Consider the following 17,277-nt stretch of genomic DNA (forward strand, 5'->3'; position numbering starts at 1 on the left):
AGTCATTAAAACTTATTTTTCAACCACTCCACAAATTTCCTGTTAACAAACTATAGTTTCGGCAAGTCGGTTAGGACATCTACTTTGTACATGACAAGTCATTTTTCCAACAATTGCTTACAGACGTATTATTTCACTTATAATTCACTGTATAACAATTCCAGTGGGTCAGAAGTTTACATACACTAAGTTGACTGTGCCTTTAAACAGCTTGGAAAATTCCAGAAAATATTGTCATGGCTTTAGAAGCTTCTGATAGGCTAATTGATATAATTTGAGTCAATTGGAGGTGTACCTGTGAATGTATTTCAAGGCCTACCTTCAAACTCAGTGCCTCTTTGCTTGACATCATGGGAAAATCAAAAGAAATCAGCCAAGACCTCAGAAAAACAATTGCAGACCTCCACAATTCTGGTTCATCCTTGGGAGCAATTTCCAAACGCTTGTACGAACAATAGTTACCAAGTACAAACACCATGGGACCAGGCAGCCGTTATACCACTCAGGAAGGAGACGCGTTCTGTCTCCTAGAGATGAACGTACTTTGGTGCGAAAAGTGCAAATCAATTCCAGAACAATAGCAAAAGACCTTGTGAAGATGCTGGAGGTAACAGGTACAAAAGTGTCTATATCCACAGTAAAACGAGTCCTATATTTACATAACCTGAAAGGCCGCTCAGCAAGGAAGAAGCCACTGCTCCTAAACCGCCCCGCCATAAAGAAACCCAGACTACGGTTTGCAACTGCACATGGGGACAAAGATCGTACTTTTTGGAGAAATGTCCTCTGGTCTGATGAAACAAAAATAGAACTGTTTGGCCATAATGACCATCGTTATATTTGGAGGAAAAAGGGGGAGGCTTGCAAGCTGAAAAACACCATTCCAACCGTGAACCACGGTGGTGGCAGCCGACCTCAATCCTATAGAAAATTTGTGGGCAGAAGTGAAAAAGCGTGTGAGAGCAAGGAAGCTTACAAACCTGACTCAGTTACACCAGCTCTGTCAGGAGGAATGGTCCAAAATTCACCCAACCTATTGTGGGAGCTTGTGAAAAGCTACCCGAAACATTTGACCCAAAGTTAAACAATTGAAAGGCAATGCTACCAAATACACTCAATTAGTATGTAAACTTCTGACCCACTGGGAATGTGATGAAAGAAAAGAAAAGAAAAAAGTAATGTTTTATGTCACACGATTTTGGACAAATCCGTCAAGACACCAACCATGAGAAAGGGTTAAACATAGGTTTTAAATCAACTGGTGAATTTGATTGAATATAGCTATGTTTCCCCCTGAAATCTTAATGTAATGTAATGACATTAGAAAAAAAATTGGATTATTATAAATGACTTATCAGCAGCTGTAACAAGTTGTCCAGTGTAGGAAATCCTCACTGGTACCCTAGTTTATAGAAAGACCCACACACAAGTCATATTCTGCACTTCCAAGTTTCAGACAACTTTCAGCAGCAGCAGCATCTTGGCAATACACATAAACTGGATAGGCATAATGCCTGTGATTTTTCAACAATCAGAGATGTCTGATCAATGTCAATAAATGAAAAAAAACAGCTTAATGTATACTAGGCTAGAAGGAACACTCAAACAAATCCATGAGGCATAGCTCAAGTGTAGGGGCACATAGGATTCATTTTTGAGTAATACAGAGCAAATTATCACATATCCTGTATGGTAGGATAGACAGTGATAACCTCATTGTCCCAAAACAGCCTTAAGAACATTAGCCAAGCTAATATCAAACAATGGTGACAAACTAGACAGAAACAGCAACCCAGTCCAGTCAAACACCACTCAAAAACTATTGATTCTAAGACCTCTGTTTAGAAAGAATGTGTGCTAATAACAGCACCTGAACCACCACACCTCAAGGCTAGAATAGCCTACTCAAAATCTAATCTTATTGGTCACATACACGTGTTTAGCAGATGTTATTGCGGGTGTAGTGAAATGCTTGTGTTTCTAGCTCCAACAGTGCAGTAATATCGAACAATATCTAACAATTTCACAAATTACACCAAAACACAAATCTAAGTAAAGGAATTAAGAATATATAAATATATGGACGAGCGGCACTTAGCAAGTATTTCTTCTGCCTGGGGAGTGTGCAAATCTCTGTATTTGTATCACATTTTTTGCAAAGTTTCACAGTAAAACATACATTTAGCAAGGCTAGACATTGTTTTTCCCTATGATTTTTTTCAGCAGTAGTTGCAATGGGGGATGTATCACCTGCATCTTTGCAGTGGACTGAGCAAATATTTCTTCTGGCTGAGGAGTATGCAAATCAATGGGTCACCCCAGAGAGGGGTCATTGCAAATCAGGGGCATTGGGCAGCAATGAGGAAATGTTATCATCAAAATCTGGAGTTTATCTTTAACAGTTATCACACTTTTCTGATACCAGTGAAGAAGCAGGCTCACACCTGCTATTGAAACCAAACATAGTGTGTCCTTATGGTGCGATGTTAGGCAAAACAGAGATTTTCATGTACAGTGCCTTGCAAAAGTATTCGGCCCCCTTGAACTTTGCAACCTTTTGCCACATTTCAGGCTTCAAACATAAAGATATAAAACTGTATTTTTTTGTGAAGAATCAACAACAAGTGGGACACAATCATGAAGTGGAACGACATTTATTGGATATTTCAAACTTTTTTAACAAATCAAAAACTGAAAAATTGGGCGTGCAAAATTATTCAGCCCCCTTAAGTTAATACTTTGTAGCGCCACCTTTTGCTGCGATTACAGCTGTAAGTCACTTGGGGTATGTCTCTATCAGTTTTGCACATCGAGAGACTGAAATTTTTTCCCATTCCTCCTTGCAAAACAGCTCGAGCTCAGTGAGGTTGGATGGAGAGCATTTGTGAACAGCAGTTTTCAGTTCTTTCCACAGATTCTCGATTGGATTCAGGTCTGGACTTTGACTTGGCCATTCTAACACCTGGATATGTTTATTTTTGAACCATTCCATTGTAGATTTTGCTTTATGTTTTGGATCATTGTCTTGTTGGAAGACAAATCTCCATCCCAGTCTCAGGTCTTTTGCAGACTCCATCAGGTTTTCTTCCAGAATGGTCCTGTATTTGGCTCCATCCATCTTCCCTGTCCCTGCTGAAGAAAAGCAGGCCCAAACCATGATGCTGCCACCATGTTTGACAGTGGGGATGGTGTGTTCAGGGTGATGTGCTGTGTTGCTTTTACGCCAAACATAACGTTTTGCATTGTTGCCAAAAAGTTCAATTTTGGTTTCATCTGACCAGAGCACCTTCTTCCACATGTTTGGTGTGTCTCCCAGGTGGCTTGTAGCAAACTTTAAACAACACTTTTTATGGATATCTTTAAGAAATGGCTTTCTTCTTGCCACTCTTCCATAAAGGCCAGATTTGTGCAATATACGACTGATTGTTGTCCTATGGACAGAGTCTCCCACCTCAGCTGTAGATCTCTGCAGTTCATCCAGAGTGATCATGGGCCTCTTGGCTGCATCTCTGATCAGTCTTCTCCTTGTATGAGCTGAAAGTTTAGAGGGACGGCCAGGTCTTGGTAGATTTGCAGTGGTCTGATACTCCTTCCATTTCAATATTATCGCTTGCACAGTGCTCCTTGGGATGTTTAAAGCTTGGGAAATCTTTTTATCCAAATCCGGCTTTAAACTTCTTCACAACAGTATCTCAGACCTGCCTGGTGTGTTCCTTGTTCTTCATGATGCTCTCTGCGCTTTTAACGGACCTCTGAGACTATCACAGTGCAGGTGCATTTATACGGAGATTTGATTACACACAGGTGGATAGTATTTATCATCATTAGTCATTTAGGTCAACATTGGATCATTCAGAGATCCTCACTGAACTTCTGGAGAGAGTTTGCTGCACTGAAAGTAAAGGGGCTGAATAATTTTGCACGCCCAATTTTTCAGTTTTTGATTTGTTAAAAAAGTTTGAAATATCCAATAAATGTCGTTCCACTTCATGATTGTGTCCCACTTGTTGTTGATTCTTCACAAAAAAAGTACAGTTTTATATCTTTATGTTTGAAGCCTGAAATGTGGCAAAAGGTTGCAAAGTTCAAGGGGGCCGAATACTTTCGCAAGGCACTGTATATATTTTTTCACCTTTATTTAACTAGGCAAGTCAGTTAAGAACAAATTCTTATTTTCAATGGCGGCCTAGGAACAGTGGATTAACTGCCTTGTTCAGGGGAAGAACGACAGATTTTTACCTTGTCAGCTCGGGGATTCGATCTTGCAACCTTTCGGTTACTTGTCCAAAGCTCTAACCATTAGGCTACCTGCCACCCCTGATAAAGGCTTTGGGCTAACTAAAGGCATAGGCCTACTTATTATGTAGCTGACTTCATTTGGGGCGGCAGGGTAGCCTAATGGTTAGAGCGGTGGACTAGTTACCAGAAGGTTGCAAGTTCAAACCCCCAAGCTGACAAGGTACAAATCTGTCGTTCTGCCCCTGAACAGGTAGTTAACCCACTGTTCCTAGGCTGTCATTGAAAATAAGAATTTGTTCTTAACTGACTTGCCTAGTTAAATGAATTTATGCAATACAACCATATTGAGGCTATTCTTTGGCGGCAGGTCTAATGTTGCTAGTTTAGCCAATCAGCCTACAAAAATGTAATTAATGTGTCACCAAATGAACATAAACTACTTCACTGACACACAATGTAAACACTTTGGCTACTCCTGAATTTCAGGAGGTATAGGTGTAACGTTAGACCCACGTGGGTTTTAAATGTGTGAAAGTAAGTGGATATACAGTGCAATCCACAAAGCTGCTTAAAATGTCCGGAATTCTATCCTTTTCAATGGCCATAATGACATTAGGCGACAACAGCTGCCATGCATGGACTGAGGTTTATTGAATACGTCGTGAAAACGTTTACCGTTTAAGATCCAAACAGAACCAACCTGAACGAAACGGGGAGGGACCTACCTGCATTTATCCAATAGAAACGTTTTCCGTTTGGAGTAAACGGTTTCTGTTGCAAAACGTTTACGAACAGACGAAACGTTTTGCAACAGAATCGCCTTAACGGATCATTTACACCCCTGATATGCATTACGTTAGCTACATTCATTGGTACAGCTGGTAGTCCTGATAAGCTAACGTTAGCTAGCTAGCACACATTTAGCTAGCTAACTCTAAAAACGTTTAGCTAACATTTTAGCTAAGCTACTAGTTCGAAAAAAAAATGTTTTGTCGTGCTTTCCTTACCCGACTTCAAATATTTAATCGGTGTTAACGTGTAACTCCATATGGGTGTCTATGGTCATGGTTAACGTCTGTTGTGCTCAGGACGGAAGTTGATTGGCTAACTAGCAAGTTGCAACCTAGCCACACGCCCATACCAAAGATTTCTTATAACTAACCCAAGATAGACCACAGCCTGTCGTTTCCAATGGGGGCAAATTAACCATAGTGGGCAGAACAAGCAAGGAGGTGGGCCGAGCCAGGCACTAGCTAGCGTGATCCTATTGGCATGTTCTAGCATCTATTTGCATATTTCGGTTAGGGAACTCTGAAGTGGGCGTGTGCATTAACTCAATTTGCCCTTGAACTCCTTCTAAACAAGCAACTTTAAAAACTTTGGCAAAGGGTAAAGTCTACTAAACTTAGTCCACTCTCCGTAACAGAGTCTAGTTTGGGGAACAGAAAACTGTACTGAGATCAAATGTTTCATAGATGAGAAAATAAGCAGAACATCGGCCAAAATCATATTTTTCGCTTTAAAGAGATATGTTTGCATTCTCTTGTTTTGTTGCATTTATGATTGTTTTTTTCTTTAAAAATATATTTATTTAAATATTCAATGGACTAAATATGGACACATTTCGTTTAGATTGTTCTTCTGCTTCTCAGTTCTGTTTTAATTTGTTTAAAAGCTGTCTCAGTGGAAAACAAAATATTTTAAATTGTCATTTGACAACGGGTTTTCTATATTTGTTCTCCATCTACTCCCACCACCAGCCACTGGGCTTCCTCTCATATTTGGTGGTGGGTGAAAAAGCCAACAGGATGCTTCAGATTTACACATCCGGTGAAACATCTGGCTCATTGTTCTATCTGTAACCATACAATGAATTGTGGAGGAAATACAGTGCGTCACTTCTTGTTTTCTCATGCACAGAAATAGCTGGGGGGCTAACCCCTGCATAAAATGTATCTATTCATGTGTTGAATATATTTATGTTTCCTGTAAACATTAAATAGCAATAGCCTGCTCAGAGGACATAGTTTGTCACCTATCCAGTAACGTAACTTAACTAGCAGATTGACTCCTTGATCAGACCGACAGCATCATTGATTCAAGGCTGGGTAATAAATTCTGCAGTCACATTTTTTCAACATTAGTGCTGAATGATTAACCGAAAAATCTTATTTTGGGGGTTTTAAATAACCAATTGACCTACATTGGTGAAATTATTTGAATTCCATTTCGTAGGTTTTTTTCTTTCTGTGAGCTTGATGCTACATTTCTGTAAAGATAAATCAGATCAATCCCAAACCGTGCGATGTAGTAGGGAGTTGAAGTTTCAAACAGACCAATATTCTACATAGTTTAGCACAGAAAACGTGGTAATCCACTACAATGACCGTAATCCATTGCGTGCTCACTTACTGTCGGGTCTGTGTGGAGCAGAGAGAGAAAAGAGAAAGTTTGAGGGACAGAAAACAGTTGCTTTGCATGGTATCACTCAGTGGTGGGAAAAGTACATCATTGTCATACCTCAGTAAAAGTAAAAAATACCTTAGTAGAAAATTACTCAAGTAAAAGTGAGTCACTCAATAAAATACTACTTTAGTAAAAGTCAAAGTATTCGGTTTTAAATACTAAAGTATCTAAAGTAAGTGTAATTGCTAAAATATACTTAAGTATCATATTATATTAAGCAAACCAGACGACACAATTTTCTAGTTTTTAGTTATTTACGGATAGCCAGGGGCACTCAAACACTCAGACATAATTTACAAATGAAGCATTTGTGTTTAGTGAGTCTGCCAGATAAGAGGCAGTAGGGATGACCAGGGATGTTCTCTTGATGTGAGTTGGACCATTTTCCTGTCCTGCTAAGCATTCGAAATGTAACGAGTACTTTTGGGTGTCAGGGAAAATGTATGGAGTAAAATGTACATTGTTTTATTTACAGTGGCTTGCAAAAGTATTCACCCCCACCTGGAATTAAAATAGATTTTTGAGGGGATTTGTTGATTTACACAACATGCCTACTACCACTTTGAAGATACAAAATATTTTTCACTGTGGAACAAACAAGATATAAGACAAAAAAACAGAAAACTTGAGCGTCCATAACTATATACACCCCCCCCAAGTCAATACATTGTAGAGGCACCTTCTGCAGCAATTACAGCTGCAAGTCTCTTGGGGTATGGCTCTATAAGCTGGGCACATCTAGCCACTTGGATTTTTGCCCATTCTTCAAGGCAAAACTGCTCCAGCTCCTTCAAGTTGGATGGGTTCCACTGGTGTACAGCAATCTTTAAGTCATACCACAGATTTTCAATTTTATTGAGGTCTGGACTTTGACTAGGCCATTCCAAGACTTTTAAAATGTTTCCCCATAAACCACTAGCGTGTTGCTTTAGCAGTATGGGTGCGGCAGGGTAGCCTAGTGGTTAGAGCGTTGGACTAGTAACCAGAAGGTTGCAAGTTCAAACCCCTGAGCTGACAAGGTACAAATCTGTTGTTCTGCCCCTGAACAGGCAGTTAACCCACTGTTCCTAGGCCGTCATTGTAAATAAGAATTTGTTCTTAACTGACTTGCCTAGTTAAATAAAGGTAAAAAAATAAAAACCCCAAGCTGTGGTCATTGTCCTGCTGGAAGGTGAACCTCTGTCCCAGTTGCAAATCTCTGGAAGATGTAAATAGCTTTCCCTCAAGAATCTCCCTGTATTTAGCACCATCCACCATTCCTTCAATTCTAACCTGTTTCCCAGTCCCTGTCGATGAAAAACATCCCCACAGGGATGGTTAGTCTCGGGGTGATGAGAGGTGTTGGATTTGCCCCAGACATAGCGTTATCCTTGATGGCCAAAAAACTCAATTTTAGTCTCATCTGACCAGAGTACCTTCTTTCATATGTTTGGGGAGTCTCCCACATGCCTTTTGGAGAACACTAAATGTTTTTGCTTGTTTTTTTCTTTAAGCAATGGCTTTTTTCTGGCCACTCTTCCATAAAGTGTACAGCTTAAAATGGTCCTATGGACAGATACTCCAATCTCAGCTATGGAGCTTTGCAGCTCCTTCAGGGTTATCTTTGGTCTCTTTGTTGCCTCTCTGATTAATGCCCTCCTTGCCTGGTCCGTGAGTTTTGGTGAGTGGCCCTCTCTTGGCAGGTTTGTTGTGGTGCCATATCCTTTCCATTCTTTAATAATGGATTTAATGGTGCTCAGTGGGATGTTCAAAGTTTCAGATATGTTTTTATAACCCAACCCTGATCTGTACCTCTCCACAACTTTGTCCCTGACCTGTTTTGAGAGCTCCTTGGTCTTCATGGTGCTCCTTGGTCTTCATGGTGCTGCTTGCTTGGTGGTCCCCCTTGCTTAGTGGTGTTGCAGACTCTGGGGCCTTTCAGAACAGGTGTATATATACTGAGATCATGTGACAGATCACGGGACACTTAGATTGCACACAGGTGGACTTTATTTAACTAATTATGTGACTTCTGAAGGTAATTGGTTGCACCAGATCTTATTTAGGGGCTTCATAGCAAAGGGGGTGAATAAATATGCACGCACCACTTCTCTTTTTATAATTTTTTGAAATAAGACATTTGTTTTATTTCACTTTGCCAGTTTGGTATATTTTGTGTATGTCCATTACACAAAATCCAAATAAAAATCCATTTAAATTACAGGTTGTAATGCAACAAAATAGGAACAACGCCAAGGGGGTGAATACCTTTGCAAGGCACTGTAGGAATGTAGTGGAGTAAAAGCTGTCAAAAATATAAATAGTAAAGTAAAGCACAAATACCCCCCCAAAACTACTTGAGTAGCACTTTTTACTTAAGTACTTTACACCACTGGTATCACTACCTGAAAATACATGATCTAAGTGTTTGATACTTTGGCATTCATCAGTCATATAAAAAGCATGCCTTTTTTACGTTGAAGAACTACTAAAATAGTGAATTTGTCAAGACAGCATAGGCAGCAGCTCTATAGAGATGAGATGACTTGGAATGAAAAAAAATGTATGTATCATGTAAAACAAATCATGTGAATACATTATGGTTAATAAGTGATAAGCAGTAATGGGCCGTCACTACTTTTGTTTTATTTTGTTATAGCATTCAACCCACATAATGCATAGTGCATTTACTGTCTACAAAATGATCGAAATTGAAAACAGTGATTATTTTAATAATTGAACATGAACGACCACAAAAAGCACCAATTGTTCAGCACTATTCATTATGTAATCCAACATTTTTACTGGATGTGTGCCCTCCAAGGACCATTCATGGCTGCACCCCTGCCGAGTCATGTGAAATCCATAGATTAAGGCCCAATTTATTTATTTAAGTTGACTGCTTTCCTTATATGATCTGTAACTCAGTAAAATCTTTGAAATTGTTGCATGTTGCGTTTTTATTTTGGTTCAGTATACTTCTGGTGTACCAAACAAAACTCAATGACTCTGTCGGTGTGATTAAAAGAAGCTTGAGGCAGCAACTAAGCAAGCCACCTAGCTAGTCAACCTCGGTAGGTAGCTAGCTAAACGCTGCATCAACCTTTCGCTTGACTTTTCTCTTCAAAACAAAAGTGCCATTGAAGCGTCGTCCTCACAACTAACAAAATAAAACATCAAGTTGCGAAGAGTGGCGGTCCAGGCTAGTTGAGGTTAAAGTGGAAATGGCGCTCTCTGCTGGTGGCGGATAAACAGACCATGTGTACTGGATATTTAAAAATCATGAGTTTTTTTGTGTCAACAAATGACTTGATAGTACTCCATTCCATTCCCTTGTCATGTTACACCAAATCTGTTTATTTAAAAAAGGTGCGTCCAGATCACTAATACTATTCATTACCACTTTGTTGATTTGGTCTGTCTATAGTTAATATACAGGTACTCAGTTACAACTGAGAGAGAATCAGTCGTTTTCAACATTATTACGAACAATGCAATGATGTTCATACAATGTTTTATCAGCAACAGTAACTGAGTGATGCAAGTGCCTTATCATAGGAGTCCAACAGAGGGAGTATGTGTTGCTTGTGGCCATGGTCCCTAAAATGTTTTTGCACTATGATCCACCCAAAGGGGTACCACAACTGAGTCTTTATTCTCATCAAACTTTCCCACTCTACTGCACATATTATGCATATATATATATATATATATATATTTTTTTTTTAATAAATTATGTAAAATATAACATCTCATCTTGTACAATGAGTTCCAAATATTTGCGCAGCTTGGGCATCATTGCTTCATAGCATATTTTATATGCACAACAGGACACCAAAAATGCATAGTATTTTTAAAAATACACTAACAAGAGCAGAACTCCAGCCCAATACAGTAATTACAGATAAGTTTAGGTGGGATGCACAACCAGTACATAGCACTTATGCTAATCTCCATATAGCCCAAGCATGTGGTTTTGGAATTGTGTGCCAAGCTGAAGCCCACCCCTCATTGTGAGGGACCTGCTGTTGGGTTGGCCCAGTCAGTCCCTGACGCTCTGAGGCTTGGTTAAGGAGGTTATTATGGTGAATAAGTCCCATCTGTAGAGTCTACAGAGGATATCTGAATGTCTAGCATCTGTTTGATGCTACAGAGCCCTGTACAGTTTTAATATAAATGTCTTCTGTGAATTCATAAGGGCAGACAAATTTAAAAGACTAATAGAAAATATCTATATTTATTTGATGGGGGTTCTAAATCAGGGCTCTCCAACCCTGTTCTTGGAGAGCTCCCATCCTGTAGCACTGTAGTAACCTAGCACACCTGAGTCTAATTAGCTGGTTTTTAAAAAAGGAACTAGGTTAGTTACAACTAGGGTAGGAGCATAAACCTACAGGAGGGTAGTTCTGCAGAAACAGGGTTGGAGACACCTTAATTGAGGATGACGGGCTCATGGTGATGGCTAGAGTGGAACGATATCAAATACAAACAGTTTCAATGTGTTTGATACCATTCCATTTGCTCCGTCCTGGCCATTATTATGAGCCATCCTCCAGTGTGTTCTACATGATCTTATGCTGAATCACACCGTCTGCGTTTACACACACAGCCCAATTCTGCTATTTTTTCACAACAGATCTTTTTCAGAGCTGATCTGATTGATCAAAAGACCCATTAGTGAAAAAATATCAGAATTGGGCTGCCTGTGTAAATGCAGCCATAGTCCTTTATCTGGCTTCGGTACACTGGCAATTGTGTTTGGCATGGTGCACTGGGGAAGCGGAGACTCTTTGTGCAATGGCGATGGGCTTGTCCTGTCTGCGGTGAATGGCCAGCTGGATAAGGCTCTGCCGAAAGTGGTGTAGGGCTTCTTAACCACCAACTGTTTGGTCCTCTTGAAGAATATTTCCTGGTACTGCACATCTCCTGGAAAAGACATGGTTGTGGTGTTAGCATTTCACACTTTGTGGAAGGGATGTAGGGCAACACGGCCTTTGGTGGTAAAGGTATCAACGGAATGGGACCGGCTAGCATATTGTTTAGGGAACATTGGGAGCTGCTTTTGAGAGGAAAGTGAATGTGCTTGGGCGGGCTCAAGGAAGTGTGAACAGTCTTTGAAAGGCAGTATTCAACACAGTATGAATAGTTGTGTATGGGAGATTGAGGAGAAATGGTACCTCAATCGCTCTCGCTTTGGGGGGTATTTGTACTTTACTATTTAGATTTGACAGCTTTTACTCCACTACATTTCTAAAGAAAGTAATGTACTTTTTACTCCAAATGTTTTCCCTCACACCCAAAAGTATTTGTTACATTTCAAATGCTTAGCAGAACTGGAAAATGGTCTAATTCACACACATCAAGAGAACATCCCTGGTCATCCCTACTGCCTCTGAACTGGCGGACACAAACACATGCTTCATTTGTAAACATTGTCTGAGTGTTGGAGCGTGCCCCTGGCTAACCGTAAATAAAAATTGTGCCTTCTGGTTTGCTTAATATAAGGAATTTTAAATTATTTATACTTTAACTTCTGATACTTAAGTATATCTAAAACCAAAACACTTTTACTCAGGTAGTATTGTAAGCACAACCAAAAACCCCTTCCTCATCTCAAAGTACTGTCTGTAAACATCCCTCAGCCCATTGACTTTGACAAATCATTCTTGTCAATAGTAGCCCTTTGCAGGGGAATTTTGTAGACATGTCTTTGTATTGTATTTTCTGCAGAGAGAAGAATGAGGTGGTTGTGTCATTACTGTTGTGTCACTCCCTCATACTTGTGTACCCAAAATGCCCCTGCTTTGGGGTATTTTAATAGGACACTGTGGAATGACTCCAGATAACCAGTTTTACAAAAATAAAAAAGGTCAAAAGAGAGGAGGGGTAGACTATGGTCTGGAAGGTACTCTGTGGTCCTCAGGCTTACCTCTAACCACCTGTAACCCCATAACACAAACACTACCCAATTCATGTTAATACCATACTTACTGTAAAATGAGCTATCTTAGCCAACTTACCTTCATCTTGTGCTGAGCTGGGGGTTGGAAGCGCATTATGGAGTAAGATTCTATACCACCTGCAACAAAATATAGAATACACAACTTAACCACCCCACCAATTGTATTGCTCTCTATTAGACTGGCTAACTAAGCATACCTAACATGGACATTTCACTATTGTCAGTTTGCTGTTAGCTAACTATATTAGCGTCACTAAATTGGCACCACGAGTGTTAGCCAACTATAGACCGTTTATACACATTCATCATTAATACAAACACGCAAACAAAGCGTGAGTTAGCTATATCGACAATTCTATTTTTAATAACATCGTGTTTACCACACAAGGGTGAATGGGTCGCTACCAAATTAAAATACCAAATAAGAGTAACATTAGCTAGTATCAGAACGAACAAACATGTTCACCCTGCTGAAGGTAACTTAGCTAGCTACCAGTCTAGCAGTGATTACCATGGCAGCCATACGCGTAATTGATTGACAGTGTATACCAAAAGATAACTTAGCGATATGATTTAACGTTAGCTGATGGCTTCCAGAGTTCAATAGGACTGTAACGTTAGCTAGCTAACTTACCCAGCTAGTCCAAGTAGGCTAGCTGACGTTAGGTTACTTCTAATTGAGAATCTTCCATTTTGTTGTGAAGGAAAGTATATCGATGGTATCGCATCACTTCTCAGCTGTCGTCGAAATGCATCACCCATCAGTTCAGCCTGAAAACCCCTCTGATAATCGTTGGTCACATCATTATTGATAACCGTAACTACTTGCAGAATCTAATTAGCACAGCCGGCCACATAACACCACACGGACATGATGAAAAACAAACATTTAAAAATATATATATTTTGTTTAGAGAAATTGAGATTACTGTGTGGTGATCTTCTTCTATGGTATAATGGCGTTCGCAACAATTAAATGCGCATTCTGCCACCTACAATGCGGGTGGATAATGATAACCAAAAAATGTAACATTTGGGTAAAAATAAAATATCATACTAACTACCCAAAAAATAAATTAACCAAACAAAATCAATCTGCTTTTCTGTAAAACCCTCATTCTAATCAGGTCCCAACCCCGGCTCAGGATCCTCCTGTGAGGGCGGGACATTTCCTAGCGACAAAAGGTCATTGAAGTGTTTCTGTCTTGGAGCCCCAAAACGTATTGGCCGCAGCTTTTATTTTATTTTTTATTTGTTCTGTTTTGGGACAATGAGGTTATCACTGTCTATTCAACCATACAGGATATGTGATATGTTTTTTTTTTTTTTACTATTTTCTACATTGTATAATAATAGTGAAGACATCAAAACTATGAAATAACACATATGGAACCATGTAGTAACCAAAAATGTGTTAAACAAATCAAAATATATTTGATATGAGTTCTTCAAAGTAGAAGAATCTTGCAGTAACCAGAAAAGTGTAAAACAAATGTATTTTATTTCACCTTTATTTAACCAGGTAGGCTAGTTGAGAACAAGTTCTCATTTACAACTGCGACAAGGCCAAGATAGAGCTAAGCATTGTGACAAAAACAACAACACAGAGTTACACATGGGATAAACAAACGTATAGTCAATAACACAATAGAAAAATATATCTACAGTGTGTGAAAATGTAGAAGATTAGGGAGGAAAGGCAATAAATAGGTCATAGTGGTGAAATAATTACAATTTAGCAATTAACGCTGGAGTGATAGATGATAATGTGCAAGTAGAGACGCTGGGGTGCAAAAGAGCAAGAAGATAAATAACAATATGGGAATGAGGTAGTTGTGTGTAGGGTGTGCTATTTACAGATTGGCTGTGTACAGGTACAGTGATCGGTAAGCTGCTCTGACAGCTAATGCTTAAATTTAGAGGGAGATATGGGTCTCCATCTTCAGTGATTTTTTGCGATTTGTTCCAGTCATTGGAAGGAAAGAGAACTGGAAGGAAAGGCGGCCAAAGGAGGTGTTGGCTTTGGGGATGACCAGTGAAATATACCTGCTGGAGCGCGTGCTACGGGTGGTGTTGCTATGGTGACCAGTGAGCTGAGATAAGGCGGGGCTTTACCTAGAAAATACGTATAGATGACCTGGAGCCAGTGGTTTTGGCGACGGATATGGAGCAAGGGCCAGCCAACAAGAGCATACAAGTTGCAGTGGTGGGTAGTATATGGGGCTTTAGGGACAAAACGGATGGCACTGTGATAGACTACATCCAATTTGCTGAGTAGAGTGTTGGAGACTATTTTGTAAATGACTGCCTAAGTCAAGGATCGGTAGGATAGTCAGTTTTACGAGGGTATGTTTGGCAGCATGAGTGAAGGAGGCTTTGTTGCGAAATAGGAAGCCGATTCTAGATTTAACTTTGGATTGGAGATACTTAATGTGAGTCTGGAAGTAGAGTTTACAGTCTAACCAGACACCAAGGTATTTGTAGTTGTCCACATATTCTAAGTCGGAACCCTCCAGAGTAGTGATGCTAGTCGGGCGTGCGGGTGCAGGCAGCGATCGGTTGAAGAGCATGCGTTTAGTTTTACAAGCATTTAAGAGCAGTTGGAGGCCACGGAAGGAGTGTTGTATGGCATTGAAGCTCGGTTGGAGGTTTGTTAACACAGTGTCCAAAGAAGGGACAGATCTATACAGAATGGTGTCGTCTGCGTAGAGGTGGATCAGAGAACCAGCAGCAAGAGCGACATCATTGATATATACAGAGAAAAGAGTCGGCCCGAGAATTGAACCCTGTGGCCGGACAACAGGCCCTCCGATTTGACACTCTGAACTCTATCTGAGAAGTAGTTGGTGAACCAGGCGAGGCAGTCATTTGAGAAACCAAGGCTATGGAGTCTGCCGATAAGAATGAGGTGATTGACAGAGTCGAAAGACTTGGCCAGGTCAAAGAAGACGGCAGCACAGTACTGTCTTTTATCGATGGCGGTTATGATATCGTTTAGGACCTTGAGCGTGGCTGAGGTGCACCCAGGACCAGCTCGGAAACCAGATTGCATAGCAGAGATGGTACGGTGGGATTCGAAATGGTTGGTGATCTGTTTGTTAACTTGGCTTTCGAAGACTTTAGATATAGGTCTGTAACAGTTTGGGTCTAGAGTGTCTCCCCCTTTGAAGTGGGGGATGACCGTGGCAGCTTTCTAATCTTTACGGATCTCAGACGATACGAAAGAAAGGTTGAACAAGCTAGTAATAGGGGTTGCAACAATTGCAGCGAATAATTTTAGAAAGAGGATCCAGATTGTCTAGCCCAACTGATTTGCAGGGGTCCAGATTTTGCAGCTCTTTCAGAACATCAGCTATCTGCATTTGGGTGAAGGAGAACCGGGGGGCTTGGGCAGGTTGCCGTGGGGGTTGCAGAGCTGTTGGCCGAGGTAGGGGTAGGGGTAGCCAGGTGGATAGCATGGCCGGCCGTAGAAAAATTCTTAATGAAATTCTCGATTATCGTAGATTTATCGGTGGTGACAGTGTTTCCTAGCCTCAGTGCAGTAGGCAGCTGGGAGGAGGTGATCTTATTCTTCATGGACTTTACAGTGTCCCAAAACGTTTTGGAATTAGTGCTACAGGATGCAAATTTCTGTTTGAAAAAGCTAGTCTTTGCTTTCCTAACTGACCGTGTATATTGGTTCCTCACTTCCCTGAAAAGTTGCATATCGCGGGGCTATTCGATGCTAATGCAGTATGCTACAGGATGTTTTGTGCTGGTCAAGGGCAGTCAAGTCAGCAGTGAACCAGAGGCTATATACAGTGCCTTGCGAAAGTATTCGGCCCCCTTGAACTTTGCGACCTTTTGCCACATTTCAGGCTTCAAACATAAAGATATAAAACTGTATTTTTTTGTGAAGAATCAACAACAAGTGGGACACAATCATGAAGTGGACAACATTTATTGGATATTTAAAACTTTTTTAACAAATTAAAAACTGAAAAATTGGGCGTGCAAAATTATTCAGCCCCTTTACTTTCAGTGCAGCAAACTCTCTCCAGAAGTTCAGTGAGGATCTCTGAATGATCCAATGTTGACCTAAATGACTAATGATGATAAATACAATCCACCTGTGTGTAATCAAGTCTCCGTATAAATGCACCTGCACTGTGATAGACTCAGAGGTCCGTTAAAAGCGCAGAGAGCATCATGAAGAACAAGGAACACACCAGGCAGGTCCGAGATACTGTTGTGAAGAAGTTTAAAGCCGGATTTGGATACAAAAAGATTTCCCAAGCTTTAAACATCCCAAGGAGCACTGTGCAAGCGATAATATTGAAATGGAAGGAGTATCAGACCACTGCAAATCTACCAAGACCTGGCCGTCCCTCTAAACTTTCAGCTCATACAAGGAGAAGACTGATCAGAGATGCAGCCAAGAGGCCCATGATCACTCTGGATGAACTGCAGAGATCTACAGCTGAGGTGGGAGACTCTGTCCATAGGACAACAATCAGTCGTATATTGCACAAATCTGGCCTTTATGGAAGAGTGGCAAGAAGAAAGCCATTTCTTAAAGATATCCATAAAAAGTGTCGTTTAAAGTTTGCCACAAGCCACCTGGGAGACACACCAAACATGTGGAAGAAGGT

The 17,277-nt window shown here is 40.4% G+C and overlaps 1 protein-coding gene and 1 long non-coding RNA gene across 4 annotated transcripts in view; both read right to left on the reverse strand.

Annotated features, from left to right (window-relative positions):
* The window catches only part of LOC112222008 (E3 ubiquitin-protein ligase MIB2-like), a 73,136-nt gene extending 67,767 nt beyond the window's left edge, over positions 1 to 5,369 (reverse strand). Inside the window, exon 1 of the mRNA XM_042303901.1 lies at positions 5,247 to 5,369. The gene's annotated coding sequence lies outside the window, so the exon portion shown is untranslated. The remainder of the gene's footprint in view (positions 1 to 5,246) is intronic.
* A 3,941-nt stretch (positions 5,370 to 9,310) lies between these two features.
* LOC112222009 lies at positions 9,311 to 13,828 on the reverse strand. Of its 3 annotated transcripts, none has more exons than XR_002949091.2 (4): positions 13,576 to 13,828; positions 13,281 to 13,417; positions 12,705 to 12,763; positions 9,311 to 11,610 (listed from the first exon to the last, which is right to left on the reverse strand). It is a non-coding gene; the product is annotated as an uncharacterized LOC112222009 (long non-coding RNA). The 3 variants fall into 3 exon arrangements; XR_002949090.2 differs by having other exon boundaries at positions 13,281 to 13,429; XR_002949089.2 differs by having other exon boundaries at positions 13,281 to 13,824.
* Between the last annotated feature and the right edge of the window lie 3,449 nt (positions 13,829 to 17,277).

This window comes from Oncorhynchus tshawytscha, linkage group LG22 (assembly GCF_018296145.1).
Source record: "Oncorhynchus tshawytscha isolate Ot180627B linkage group LG22, Otsh_v2.0, whole genome shotgun sequence".
Classification (NCBI taxonomy): Eukaryota; Metazoa; Chordata; class Actinopteri; order Salmoniformes; family Salmonidae; genus Oncorhynchus; species Oncorhynchus tshawytscha.